Consider the following 12380-nt stretch of genomic DNA (forward strand, 5'->3'; position numbering starts at 1 on the left):
ATAAATGGTCTTTAATAAGTGGATGCACATTAAAGATGGAAACGAAGCAATGCAACATTACTCTTAATCTGCTCTAATGGCTATAAAGCGTATATATATTTTTATTAGTGTTTTATTGGTTCATTTTAACCTTAAACACAAAATGCAAACATTACAATTTCTTCCTGAAAATACACATACATTATTTGGTAAAACATTATTCAATATGAGTTAAGGTAAAATCATTCTTAAAAAGAGCATACTAAGTTCATTCATATTAATACCTTAAGAATGTCCATATAATGGCCATATAGGAAGGTGTTGGTAGCAACAGTGTCGGGATTTTGGTGGAGATGGAAAAAACAAATGTTCAACAAAAAAGAAGTATTAAACCTCGAGGGGGCAATTCACAAAGCTTTTTTCTGCCACACACTCCTACAAAAGTGTGTATTTTAGGCTGGGAAAACGTGCACCTGATTCTAGAAGAGGCTACACATGACCCACAGAAAGAGCTAGGAGTGTACATTACGCATACACCTCTAAGGAAGGTCTGACACCGTCCTTAGTCTGTGCTCTGGATTCTACCAGGATTGGGAATGTCAAGGGGGCGGGAGGGGGCTTGATTGTGTGGGTGTGTTAGGGTGTATGTGAGTGGCAATGGCAATGAAATAGAGATTGACTTTAATGGTATTCACGAAAAAAAACAGGTCTCCTCTTGCTGAACGTACACCTAACTCTTTGTATAAACAGGTTTTGAGGAGTTTGAAGGTGAGATTGTGTGTATGGAAAAGAGTGGTTTGGATGGAATAAGTGGACATATAAGATACATATTTTGTATTAGAAAATGATTTATGGCAATGGAAATGTTTTCTCTTTTTGTTCCACTTGAGACTTCTGCTGGGGCAATATCCACTTTTGAATGCGGTATTGTTGACATAAATATTGTGTTTTTGTGAATAAAACGGAACTGACACCTGTTTTTCTGACAGGCAAAGTTCCATGTGAATTCTCTTGAAAGCTTAAGTGATCCAAATTACTCCAGAGATACGTTAAACTCCTAGCAGGCCTAACCTACACCAGAAAATGGTATCCTTGTCAAATCGGCCCCCTAATATTCTTATAAATGATTTCAAGTTGTAACACGATTCACAATCCAAGTTTCGTACACATATAATTTCATCTGATGTTCAGGCACCTCACAACCTTTTTCTGCATGGCCAATAAGTTTGGTTTGGTATTGGACTGATGACCACAGTGACTTTGTGTCACTGCTGCACCCCAAATCCAAAGTGAGGATCTCAACAATGATTCTACTGTTAGTGGTGGATGTTTAAGCAAGTTGTGTGAAAGTGCATTGGACTAGTATATTCTTGGTAAGTATAGAGTCAAATTGTGCCTTTTGAAGCCCATACCCTCATTGACATTGAAAGAGATTTTTTTCATATGCAGCGTGTTTTATCAGATGAATTGCCCCTCTATTAAACATAGCACTGCAATTCTTGGGCTCTGTCTCTGGTACACCTGAGACACACATCTCTGTGACATTGTTCACTATTTCACCACTAGGGTTCTTATTGTCGTTTAAATGATGTCAAAGCACCCACACCTTTATGCGCTGGCCCCGGCCACACACAGATTGTGTGACACAGTCCTTTTAAGCACATGCATCTTCATTTACCCACTGCTCTCTGTAACATGGCTGAGTGTTGATTGTCAACCTGGTGTATTCATGATACACTGGGGACTAGGGTTTGAATCTGGTGTGTGCCTCATGAACTGGGTGACCTCTAATTCATTTGGGTTCCAGCTTTAAATTCACTGCACCATTTATATTTTGTAAGCATTCAGAAAAAAGTACATTTAACACCTGAGGTATACATATATTTTTTACTCATTTTCATATTTATTCCCTGATATTTTTCATGTGTTTGTGATGAAATACATATATTGGTTTTTGGGTGCGGGACATAAGCATGGGATGCTGTTGAATGTGTTCAGCATTTCTTGTTACTTGTTCATTATTTATAATTTTTATTTATCCCTTGCTGCTTTTGCAGTAAATATTGTTAAAACTGTGTTCATTTTTTATTGTTTAACTCAGTAAAATATTGGGCAGAGGGGAAAGACAGTCATGGTTATGTCTCATGAGTTTAGGGGTAGAACTGCAGAAAAGAGTTTTACAGCTACATTTTTTACTAATCAAGGTCTTCATTTATCAGAATGCATCAGCCATATTGACATGAACTACACTCAATACGTGCACATTGTGCTTGTGGGGGAAGATGAGAAGGCATTGCATCCTGTTCACGCATTTGGATGAGCCTCCCCTCCACCAAAGCAACACCAACATCTTCCAAAGCACTGTTCTGTAGTAGCTGCCATCCTCTCACTCCTCTCTCCACCTGGAAGTCCATGCTGGCAATGCGGTAATATGGAAAATTGATGCATAAGTGCAGGGAATCTAGGAAGCATAGTTCATTCCTTTAGGTGCATTGCAAGCACCACATACAACATCTTGTGCTCAGTGCATTCTGATTTCACCACGCATTAAGTGAGAAACCTGAAGGTGTCTCTCCCGCTAGTCCCTGAGGATCTGTCAACAATGTGGCCAGGACACAGGCATCGCTTTTGGATCCAGTTCCTGGTGGTGGATAAGTGCTGGACGATCACTTGGGTGAGGGGTCTTTGGGGAGTGGAAGTGGGACACCAGATGGCGAGATGCGGTATCCCCTTACCTGTAACACCTTTACCCCATCCTACCAAGTAGGATACTTTACTTTCCAACATGAACACTTTCTCATGGACAGCCCGCTATAAGAGAAAATGGACTAATACCCAAACCGTATACCTGACATGTCCCAATACAATGGTCAGGCAGGGTCAGGCAATTACTGACCATTACACATACCTGACTTCCATTACACTTCACCACACAGATAAAAGGCGGAGCACAACATCGCACTCTGAGCATGGCAAAACACATGAGGAAGCATCAGTTCCAAGATGGCAGTTTAATACAAGGTGGAAGACGGTAGCGCTAAAGGGGATCACAAGGAGGGAAGTGCCCTTGACCTCTTCGAGGAGGAACTGGTACTTTCAAGAACCTTGTAGAGTGGAAAACATAAGACCAGAAAAGAAGGCTGAAGAATCCTGCATTGTGTGTCATAGGTACCCGGGGCTCTCCCGCACTGATAGTCAAGGTGGGGAGAATCGCTTGCTGCTGTGGTACTGTCCTTGGCTTCTACAACAAAGCAGCACCACTGAAGTCAGCACTGCCGGTGAGTTGGGGAGACTGATACCAGACCGGTATGTATTGAAGCCAAGATTGAAAGCGATAACTTTGTATAGGGAAAGCTGAAGAGAGCCATGTATGAAGCATATGTGATAATCAACATGAGTAGAATTGAAGAACAAATGAATGATTGAACTTTGAAGCCAAGATACAATAGTTTATACAGATTTGTTGGGCACCAGCTAGGTGCTCATTCGAAAGTCTCTGTAAGGTATCCAACTGAAAGGTGGCAAAAGCGAAAGAGTGACAAAGGACTGTGAATCAAAGTGATCCTGCAACAGGTTCAGTAAAATCATGTGCACAATTGAAAGTCTTCAATGTTAAAGAAAGTTAAAGAACGTTGATGACTTGAAATTGGTCAGAGCCCGGCGGAGGGAGACTAATTGAACAATGTATTAAAGAGGATCTGGGCCCGGTTGAGCGGGTGAGCCATGAATCACCCAAGAAATTGGATACAGCATTGTGATGAGAGGATCTGAGCCCGGCAGAGGTGGATCCCGGGTGCACAGGAATACACCCGAAAAGGTGAACATTGTATGAAAAGGGGATTTGAGCTTGGCTGAGGGGGATCGGAGGTGAATAGTGAATCGCCTGAGAAATTGAGTACTTGTGTAATCCAAAAGAGGAAAATAACGTATTGTTTGTTTGCCGCATCAGGCCCTCTGAAAGAAGAGACTTTGAACAGCAAAGAAACTTGGGCACATAAGACCCTGATGCTAAAGATTGAACTGTATCCTCGTGCTGGAAATGTGGGGAAGGGAGGCCAACGGCCTGAACATCCTGACATATCATTTTGTTAACACTTCTTTCTTTTTAGTAACACTGTTACCCACACAATTTGTATCTAGAGGTAATGATTGGCAATAGGTTTATTAGTATAGGCCCTTTTACACCACTAGGACTACATTATTATTATTTGATGGTCGTAGCTGGCTCCCATCTGTAGGTTTAGGATTAGATGGATGTTTTTCAAACCCTTATTGAAGTACAATAAACACCCTGTCTTACTGTTGATACCATGCCTTTCCTTAGAATAATCATGGTTCCTGACATCTTGCCTATTGCCTGAGTCTAGATTTCATTCTTGCTAGCCAGTAAAGAAGCTCCTCCTATCCCAATCACGAACTGCTAACTGACCCTAGCCCACCTCTCCCCTTAAGGAGCCACAGATGTGTTCTATATGTTAATATGTTTATTACCATATGATACATTGCTAGTTCGATATTGTTTGTGGTATTATGTCTGTTTCCTAGTCTCCTTATGCAGTGCACAAACCCCTCAACAACTGGTTATTCTTAATCGTAAATCCTCAATAGTTTGCAACTGTCCCCACTCGGGGACTGCCTCTGTCATCTGTATTGTTTCAATGTGTGTAATTTCCTTTCAAAATGACATCCCAATATTCAAGAAATACAATGCAATACATACCTGACTGACTGCTCTCTGGGGACTGCCACCCAATCTAGTGTTTTACCATTCACTACAGTTCCCCATTACATGAACTCTCTCTACCCAAACAGGCTGTTGCTCCACTCACGACACCACTTGTGGTCAGCCTCATAATGCTCATACCATTGAGAGCTACTTTACTCACTGGCACTGGAAAGCTGTCTACTGGACATCAGCACCCTAGTAACTCCCACTCCTGCCTGGAATAGCTTGATATGGTTGCCTCCGGTGGTAGCATGAATTCCAAGAATAACACTACTGCCCCCTTACCTGACTACCCATGATGAGTCAGTACCCCGTAGGATGAGCAGGTCATTATTAGAGTCTGTACATGTTCCCCAGGTGATATGGTTCACATACTGTACAAACACCTGGTGTTGGTTAAACAATATCAAGAATGGTACAAGAAAGCCAACGTTGATGGGCAAGACCACCTCATATCTTTCTTTCATAGAGCGCAGCACCATAATGACCTCTGTGCATGTACATTTGAAGAGGGAATCCCACACAGCACATTAAGGACATGTTGAATGAATTCTAGCAAATCGTTCCCTGATATCCCTTTCAATTTGTTGGTGCCAACTCATCCAATTCCCTTTAGTCCTCCTCGCTCAACACACAAGGACTCTCTCAGACAAGCCATCAAGCCTGCACACAGACTTACCCACAGATGCATAATAACTCATTTCCATATGTAAGCCAGTATTTACTGTACCCATTTGTATATTTATGGAAACTTATCAGCAAATAAAGAACACCAAAAATCTCTTTAGTGTTTGTACAAAGCGATAAGCTGGGTTGGTAATAGATATATAATCCTGTGGAGGAATGAAAATAGGTACTGGCAATTAATATTATTCAACATTAATACAACATTACATTACTACTCTATACAGGCATAGTGTACGCATACCAATGCCTGGGAACAGTGTTTGAAGATGCTACTTGCAGACTTGAGGAGCGATTAAAAAACTCACATCAGCCCCCATCCTTTCCCCCACTTCTCTGGTAGATATGAGATCCAGCTGAAAAAAGTCCGGGAGAAGCTGCAGCGAATATAGACATAACTTAACTGCATACATCCAGCTCAGGGGAAGATGAGAAATGCGGCCACACCCATTGACATCATTAAATATAAAATAAAATGAATGCACGTAATTACTAGTGTACTGTATGCTGGTGATGAGCATCCAATCAGAGGGTGTATGCGTGCAACTTGAGGGCACTGCCTCCCCTCTCCCCTCTCCAAGCCCTAAAATCACTAAACAGTAACGAGAAAGGTCAAGCCCCTACTGTATAGTCATGTCCACAGAACATTCTCTGTCATCAGAGTTGCAGATTCAGAGCATCAGTTAACAGAAAGAGTTCTGCCTGTTGGCATATTGGAGCTTGTGTCCGTAGAGTTAACAGGTATAATTAGTCCCCGCTGTTAGATGCCCTTAGTTAGTTACACATGTCTTCTCCCAAGACCTCTCTAAGAAATGCATTACTTATGTGATTACAATACTGTCCTTAGCAAATCAACATAAAAACAAAGCCTAGTACAAAGTTCTATTTTATCCTGCTTTTAATCTTGGTGTAAGCCATGTTTTCCTAAGAATGTTGAACATTGGGCATAGTAGTATAACGTGCAACAAATCTTCACCATTATTTGGACAAAACTGAATAAATTTGAGCTACTGCAAAGACCAAGCTGCCTTTGCGACTCTACACTAACTGCTTTGAGAGCCACTGAGCTGATCTAAAAATCTCTCATCTGAGCTAAACTTCTTCGAGCATTGAGCCCTTACCAGATGTCCAACCACATTGTGTTGCTTGACCCAGTCTAGCCCTTTCATCACTGAAATTAACAGGGTAATTCACAAAATTTCGCACATACACTGCCCCAGCCGCATGCGATAAAATCCATTTCATCGCACAGCGTATTCATGGATTTTAGCCTCCAAAACCAGCCGTGGCGCAGAGTGGCGCAGCGACCCTGCAGCAGCGCCAGTTACGCCCCCAAGAACGCCCTCGCGCAGGGAAAAACTCTCAAAATTCCCAATTCATCGCAAAGGGCTGCGCTAACCCTGGACCAGTTCACAGGGCTGCCAAACAGCAAACGCCAAGCGGGGAACGTGTATTTCAGTGGTTCGCGGGAAGTTTCACACACGATTGTCCTGGGTACGTGTACATCAGGGGTGCGCGTGAAGTAACACACGCGATTCCATCAGGGCACGTGTATTCCAGGGGTGCACGGGAAGTATCACACGCAAAATCAGCAGGGTATGTGTATTTCAGGGGTGCGCTGGAAGTATCACACGCAATTGCATCAGGGCATGTGTATTTCAGGGGTGCGCGGGGAGCACTACACGTAAATTGGACGTGTGGGTCCTCCCAGGTGTTCCCTCTACACCCTCCACGGCCCCTGCAGCCAGCCCACACCACAGGGGACTACCCTGCACCCCTGCTCATGTCCAGCAGGCAGCCCATCCACCATGGCCATGCCCCCCAGCCAAGCCACATGTCACCTTGCACTACTGATAAACAACGCATGTCTCCCAGCACCCTCACCCCCCAGCACTGTGGGGCACCTGCCAGCAGGCCCCCACACATGCCCAACTCATGTCCCCCTGCACCCCCACCCCCCAGCACTGTGGGGCACCCTCCACCAGGCCCACACTCATGTCTCCCAGCACCCACACCCCCTAGCATCCAGGGGCACCCTCCACCAGGCCCCCATTCCTTTCTACCACCCCCCAAACCCCAGCAGTGCGATTTGCCTGTGTACGTGTATATCAGGGTTGCGCGTGTAGTCTGACACACAAATTCATTAGGGTATGTGTATTATGGGTCCGCGTGAACTTCCACATGCGATATCAGCAGGGTACGTGTATTACGGGGTTCGCAGGAAGTTCCACACGCGATTGCCCTGGGTACGTGTATTTCGGGGTGCGCAGGAAGTTCCACACGCGATTTCAGCAGGGTACGTGTATTCCAAGGTGTGCGGGAAGTTCCACACGCGATTACCCTGGGCACGTGTATTTCGGGGTGCGTGGGAAGTTCCACACGCGATTTCAGCAGGGTACGTGTATTCTAAGGTGCGCGGGAAGTTCCACACGCGATTGCCCTGGGCACGTGTATTTCGGGGTGCACGGGAAGTTCCACACGCGATTGTCCGTGGTGCATGTATTTCGGGTTGCGCGTGAAGTTTCACATGCGATTTCAGCAGGGTACGTGTATTCCAAGGTGCAAGGGAAATTCCACACGCGAATCCAGCAGCCTACGTGTATTCTGGGGGTGCCGGGCAGTCCTACACATGAATCGGCTGTGTGGGTCCTCCCAGCTGTTCACTCGACACCCTCCACGGCCCCTGCAGGCGGCCCACACCACAGGGGACTACCCTGCACATGTCCCGCAGGCAGCCCATCCCATGCCCATGCCCCCCAGCCAACCCACATGTCACCTTGCACTACTGCCCACCAACGCATGTCCCCCTGCACCCCCACGCCCCAGCACTGTGGGGCACCCTCCACCAGGCCCACACTCATGTCCATCTCATGTCTCCCAGCACCCCCACCCCCCACCAGTCAGGGCACCCTCCACCAGGCCCCCACTCATGTCCAACTCATGTCCCCCTGCACCCCCAACCCCCAGCACTGTGGGGCACCCTCCACCAGGCCCCCACACATGTCTCCCAGCACTCCCACCCCTCAGCACTGTGGGGCACCCTCCACCAGGTCCCCACTCATGTCCAACTCATGTCTCCCAGCACCCCCACCCGCCACCAGTCAGGGGCACCTGCCAGCAGGCCCCCACTCATGTCCAACTCATGTCCCTCTGCACCCCCACCCCCCTGCATCCAGGGGCACCCTCCACCAGGCCCCCACTCATGTCTACCATTCCCCCAAACCCCAGCAGTGCGAATCGCCTGTGTACGTGTATTTCAGGGTTGCGCGTGTAGTTTGACACGCAAATTCATCAGGGTACGTGTATTACGGGTTCGCGGGAAGTTCCACACGCGATTGTCCGTGGTGCGAGTATTTCGGGTTGCGCGTGAAGTTTTTTTAGGCGGAAACCTGTGCAGTTCCCTCTGGGACCACTGCAAAAGATTTAGGACTACAGGCGTTGGCGGTGAACCCACTTGGTAGAAGTCTGCACCACACAGATTCACGTGGTAGCTGTGGCTGAGCAGTCAGACTTCTCTCAAGAAAAGTTGAGCAGTATGTGGAGTATACAAAATAGGGCAATTCTTCACAGCAAGACAAGCAAACACGCAACGAGGCTTAGTGTAAAGATATCAAGGTATTTATTTATAACACAACATCTATGGAAAACACTAAAGCAAATCACGGCAAACAAATCAAACACAATTACTCTACGAAGTAGAAAACGATCAATCCCCCTAGCAAAATATCGACAACTCTAGGTTCTACTGGTACCACTTATTTTCAGACAGAGGTGTATACCTCAACCTAGATGACACTCGAATATTAGTTAGGACGGGAGAGAAAAAGATAGGAAGGTTATGAAATCAACACAGTTCAATCCTACGCGGATAAAATGCAAGGCAGGAAGGCAAGAATCACAATAGATCATAAAGTTCAGAGGCCAGGCCCACTCGGAGAGAGGCAAGGCGCAATGTCCCAAAAAGTCTCTAGTGGAGATGCATTCAAGTCTTTATAGCAAATTGTTATCGGCAGATTGAACCAGTTCAGAACAAAGAATGAGCAAAGCTTGGAGGCGACCCAGCGGAACGGAGAGGATTAAGACACCTCACTCGAACCGAACGAAAGGGAAGCCAGGCGGACACGGTACCTTGTTGTGGGGGGCAGCTCTGGCGGGGGCAGTTGTTCCTGGTGGTGGATGCACGTCGGGTCTTTGCCAAGAGTAGAGATGATCTCGTCGTCGAAGGAAAGTGAAGTCCGGTGCACCACCAGGGAAGAGACCAGCCGCGGAGTGCTCCGTCACAAGGCACCACCTTTTGGTCGCGGTACAGGGGTAGTGGCTATCCGGTTGCCGAGGTGCTCTGCACGGGCAATTCGACCACTGCGTCCTGAGGCGAATAAAAAGCAAAGGGGACTGGTTGTTCCCACCAGTCAGGGGAAGAGACTCTCCGGCAGGGAGATCTCCTCTGTCGTCGAGAAGTCGTGAGTCGGCTCAGCAGGGCTCCACCGGAGGTGTCGTCGTTGCAGGTCAGCTCAGCGTTACCCTCGTCGGATTCTTAGGTCCTGTGGCAACTTCTGAAGATCCAGTCCCAAAAGCCCTGCTTTTATGCAGAAGACCCCCATTCATTCAGCCTAGCTGTCAATCAACACAAGCTAAGTGGTGGGCGGGAACGCTCACCACTTGGGCCAATCACTCCAGAGTGCGACCGGAGTTGGCAAGGCAACTCGGTCCAGGGTGCCTAAACCCCCTCCCACACCCCTGTGGTAACCCAGACAGAATGGCACCACTTTGGAGGGTCTCTGTACAGAGCCTGCCAAAAGTGGAACAAAGGGCTCGACCTTTGGTTTAGGAGTCACAGAGACGAACACAGACGCCATTTTAAAAACCGAGTTCTGGCAGAAAACACCATCCGATAAACTTATTTAAGATAAGGAGACCGGTGGTACGTTAGAGATTAACGAGAAAAAGAGTCAATCTCCAACAATGGGACGAATCCCATAGGGTTATGTTCGGGGTCGAACATAACAAGTAGTTTCCACTGCCATCAGCCAAAACTCGACGAGGGGGGACGGGACAGTGCCCCCTCGAGTAACAGATCTAGGAGTAATCGAATTACCCCTACTAGTACGTCCACAATAAGATGGTTTGTACTAGTTCTGTTAGTAAATTTAGGTCTAGTAAAGCCAATGGTGACTTTACATGCCCGGGGAGACAGTAGTCAGTCCCTGGGTATGGAGTCTATGGTGGAGGTCCGCTAGGACGCCCCAGTGTTACGGCACGTAGGGTGCGGTGTAACACACATAGAAAAACTTATGAGACCCTATGGAGTAAAAGACCCCATAGCCCATCGAACACATTGACATTTCAAAGGAATTACACACATACATGTCCAAGAGTGGGAGGAAAAGAGTCTCACTCTTGGCAGGATGGAAAAAAACAAACTCCCGAAATCCAGCAAAGCTGCTGGGGGACTCACTAGGTTAGGAAATTCAGCCTAAACAGAGAATTCTCCCTAACACTCACCCCCCCAGACTAAGGGACAGGAGGATTTAATCCACTCCTGGATGAATCTCATACCTCTAGTCGATGACATACATCCTAGAGAGACCATCAGCATTTTGGTGGTTACACCCTGACCTGTGCTCAATGGTGAAATCAAACCCTTACAGGCAGATCGACCATCGCAATAGTTTTGGGTTTTCCCCTTTCATTTGCATTAACCATCTCAAGGGTTGGTGGTCAGTCTGAATGACAAAAGTAGAACCATACAAGTACGGCCTAAACTTCTTCAGAGCCCACACGATAGCAAAGCACTCTCTTTCGATTGTTGCCCACCTTGTTTCAGGATCCTTCAGCTTGCGGAGGATGAAGCAAACAGGGTGCTCCCTACCTTTCCCATCCAGTTGACTGAGTACGGCACCTATCCCTACATTGGAAGCGTCTGTCTGCACAATGAAGTGTTGGCGGTAATCAGGAGCTCTGACTACTGGGGCTTGGCAAAGAGCCTTTTTCAGGTTTTCAAAAGCCTGATTGCACTCCTCGCTCTATTTAACCTTTTTAGGGAATTTGGGCGAGGAGATGACATTCAGTGGAGAAGCTATGGTCCCATAGTTCTCTATGAAATTCCTGTAATACCCGGTGAGGCCTAGGAAGGCTCTCACCTGGGTTTGAGTAGTCGGTGTTGTCAAATTTTGCACAGCTTCAATCTTACTGAGCAAAGGCCTTATTTCTCCACCGCCTACCTCATTCCCAAGATAGACTACCTTACTCTGTCCAATTTGGCATTTACTCGCCTTTATGGTCAGATTGGCTCGTCCAAGAGCCTGCAAAACATCTCTCAGGTGGGTTACATGTTCTTCCCAGGAATTGCTGAACACTGCGATGTCATCCAAGTATGCCATGCAGAAGTCCTCCATCCCATTCAGAACCTGGTTTATCATCCGTTGAAACGTAGCAGGTGCATTCTTCAATCCGAAAGGCATTACCTTAAACTGGTATAAGCCAATGGGGGTAGAAGATGCAGTTTTCTCCTTGGCATGGTCTGTCAGGGCTATTTGCCAATAGCCTGACGTCAAGTCAAATGTGCTGAGGAACTTGACGGCGCCAAGTTTATTCACCAACTCATCTGTTCTTGGCAAAGGGTGGGCATCAGTCTTGGTGACTGCATTAAGAGCTCGATAATCCACGCAGAATCTAAGTTCTTTAGATCCGGCCTTTGGTACTAACACAACTGGGCTAGACCATGGACTAGTAGAGGGCTCTATTACCCCGAGATCGAGCATCTTGCTGACCTCACCTTTGATGTGGGTTCGTACGTTTTCTGACATGCGGTATCCTCTGCTTTTGACAGGCAGACAGTCACCAGTGAGTATGTCGTGCTGGCCCCAAGGGGTCAAGCCTGGTGAAAGCGAGAACAGAGAGGCAAACTGATTCAACATAGATTTGCACTCTTCTTGTTGCTCAGGTGTCAGATTGGAGGAGAGATTCACTCCTTCAATTTTTTCTTCTAAAG

The 12380-nt window shown here is 46.7% G+C and overlaps 1 protein-coding gene across 1 annotated transcript in view; it reads left to right on the plus strand.

The window, feature by feature from the left end:
- LOC138510811 (transmembrane channel-like protein 1) overlaps positions 1-12380 on the plus strand; it is a 534459-nt gene that overhangs the window by 398990 nt on the left and 123089 nt on the right. The gene's annotated exons all lie outside the window — the stretch shown is intronic.

Source organism: Ambystoma mexicanum, chromosome 6p, assembly GCF_040938575.1.
Source record: "Ambystoma mexicanum isolate Mex_15411 chromosome 6p, UKY_AmexF1_1, whole genome shotgun sequence".
NCBI lineage: Eukaryota > Metazoa > Chordata > Amphibia > Caudata > Ambystomatidae > Ambystoma > Ambystoma mexicanum.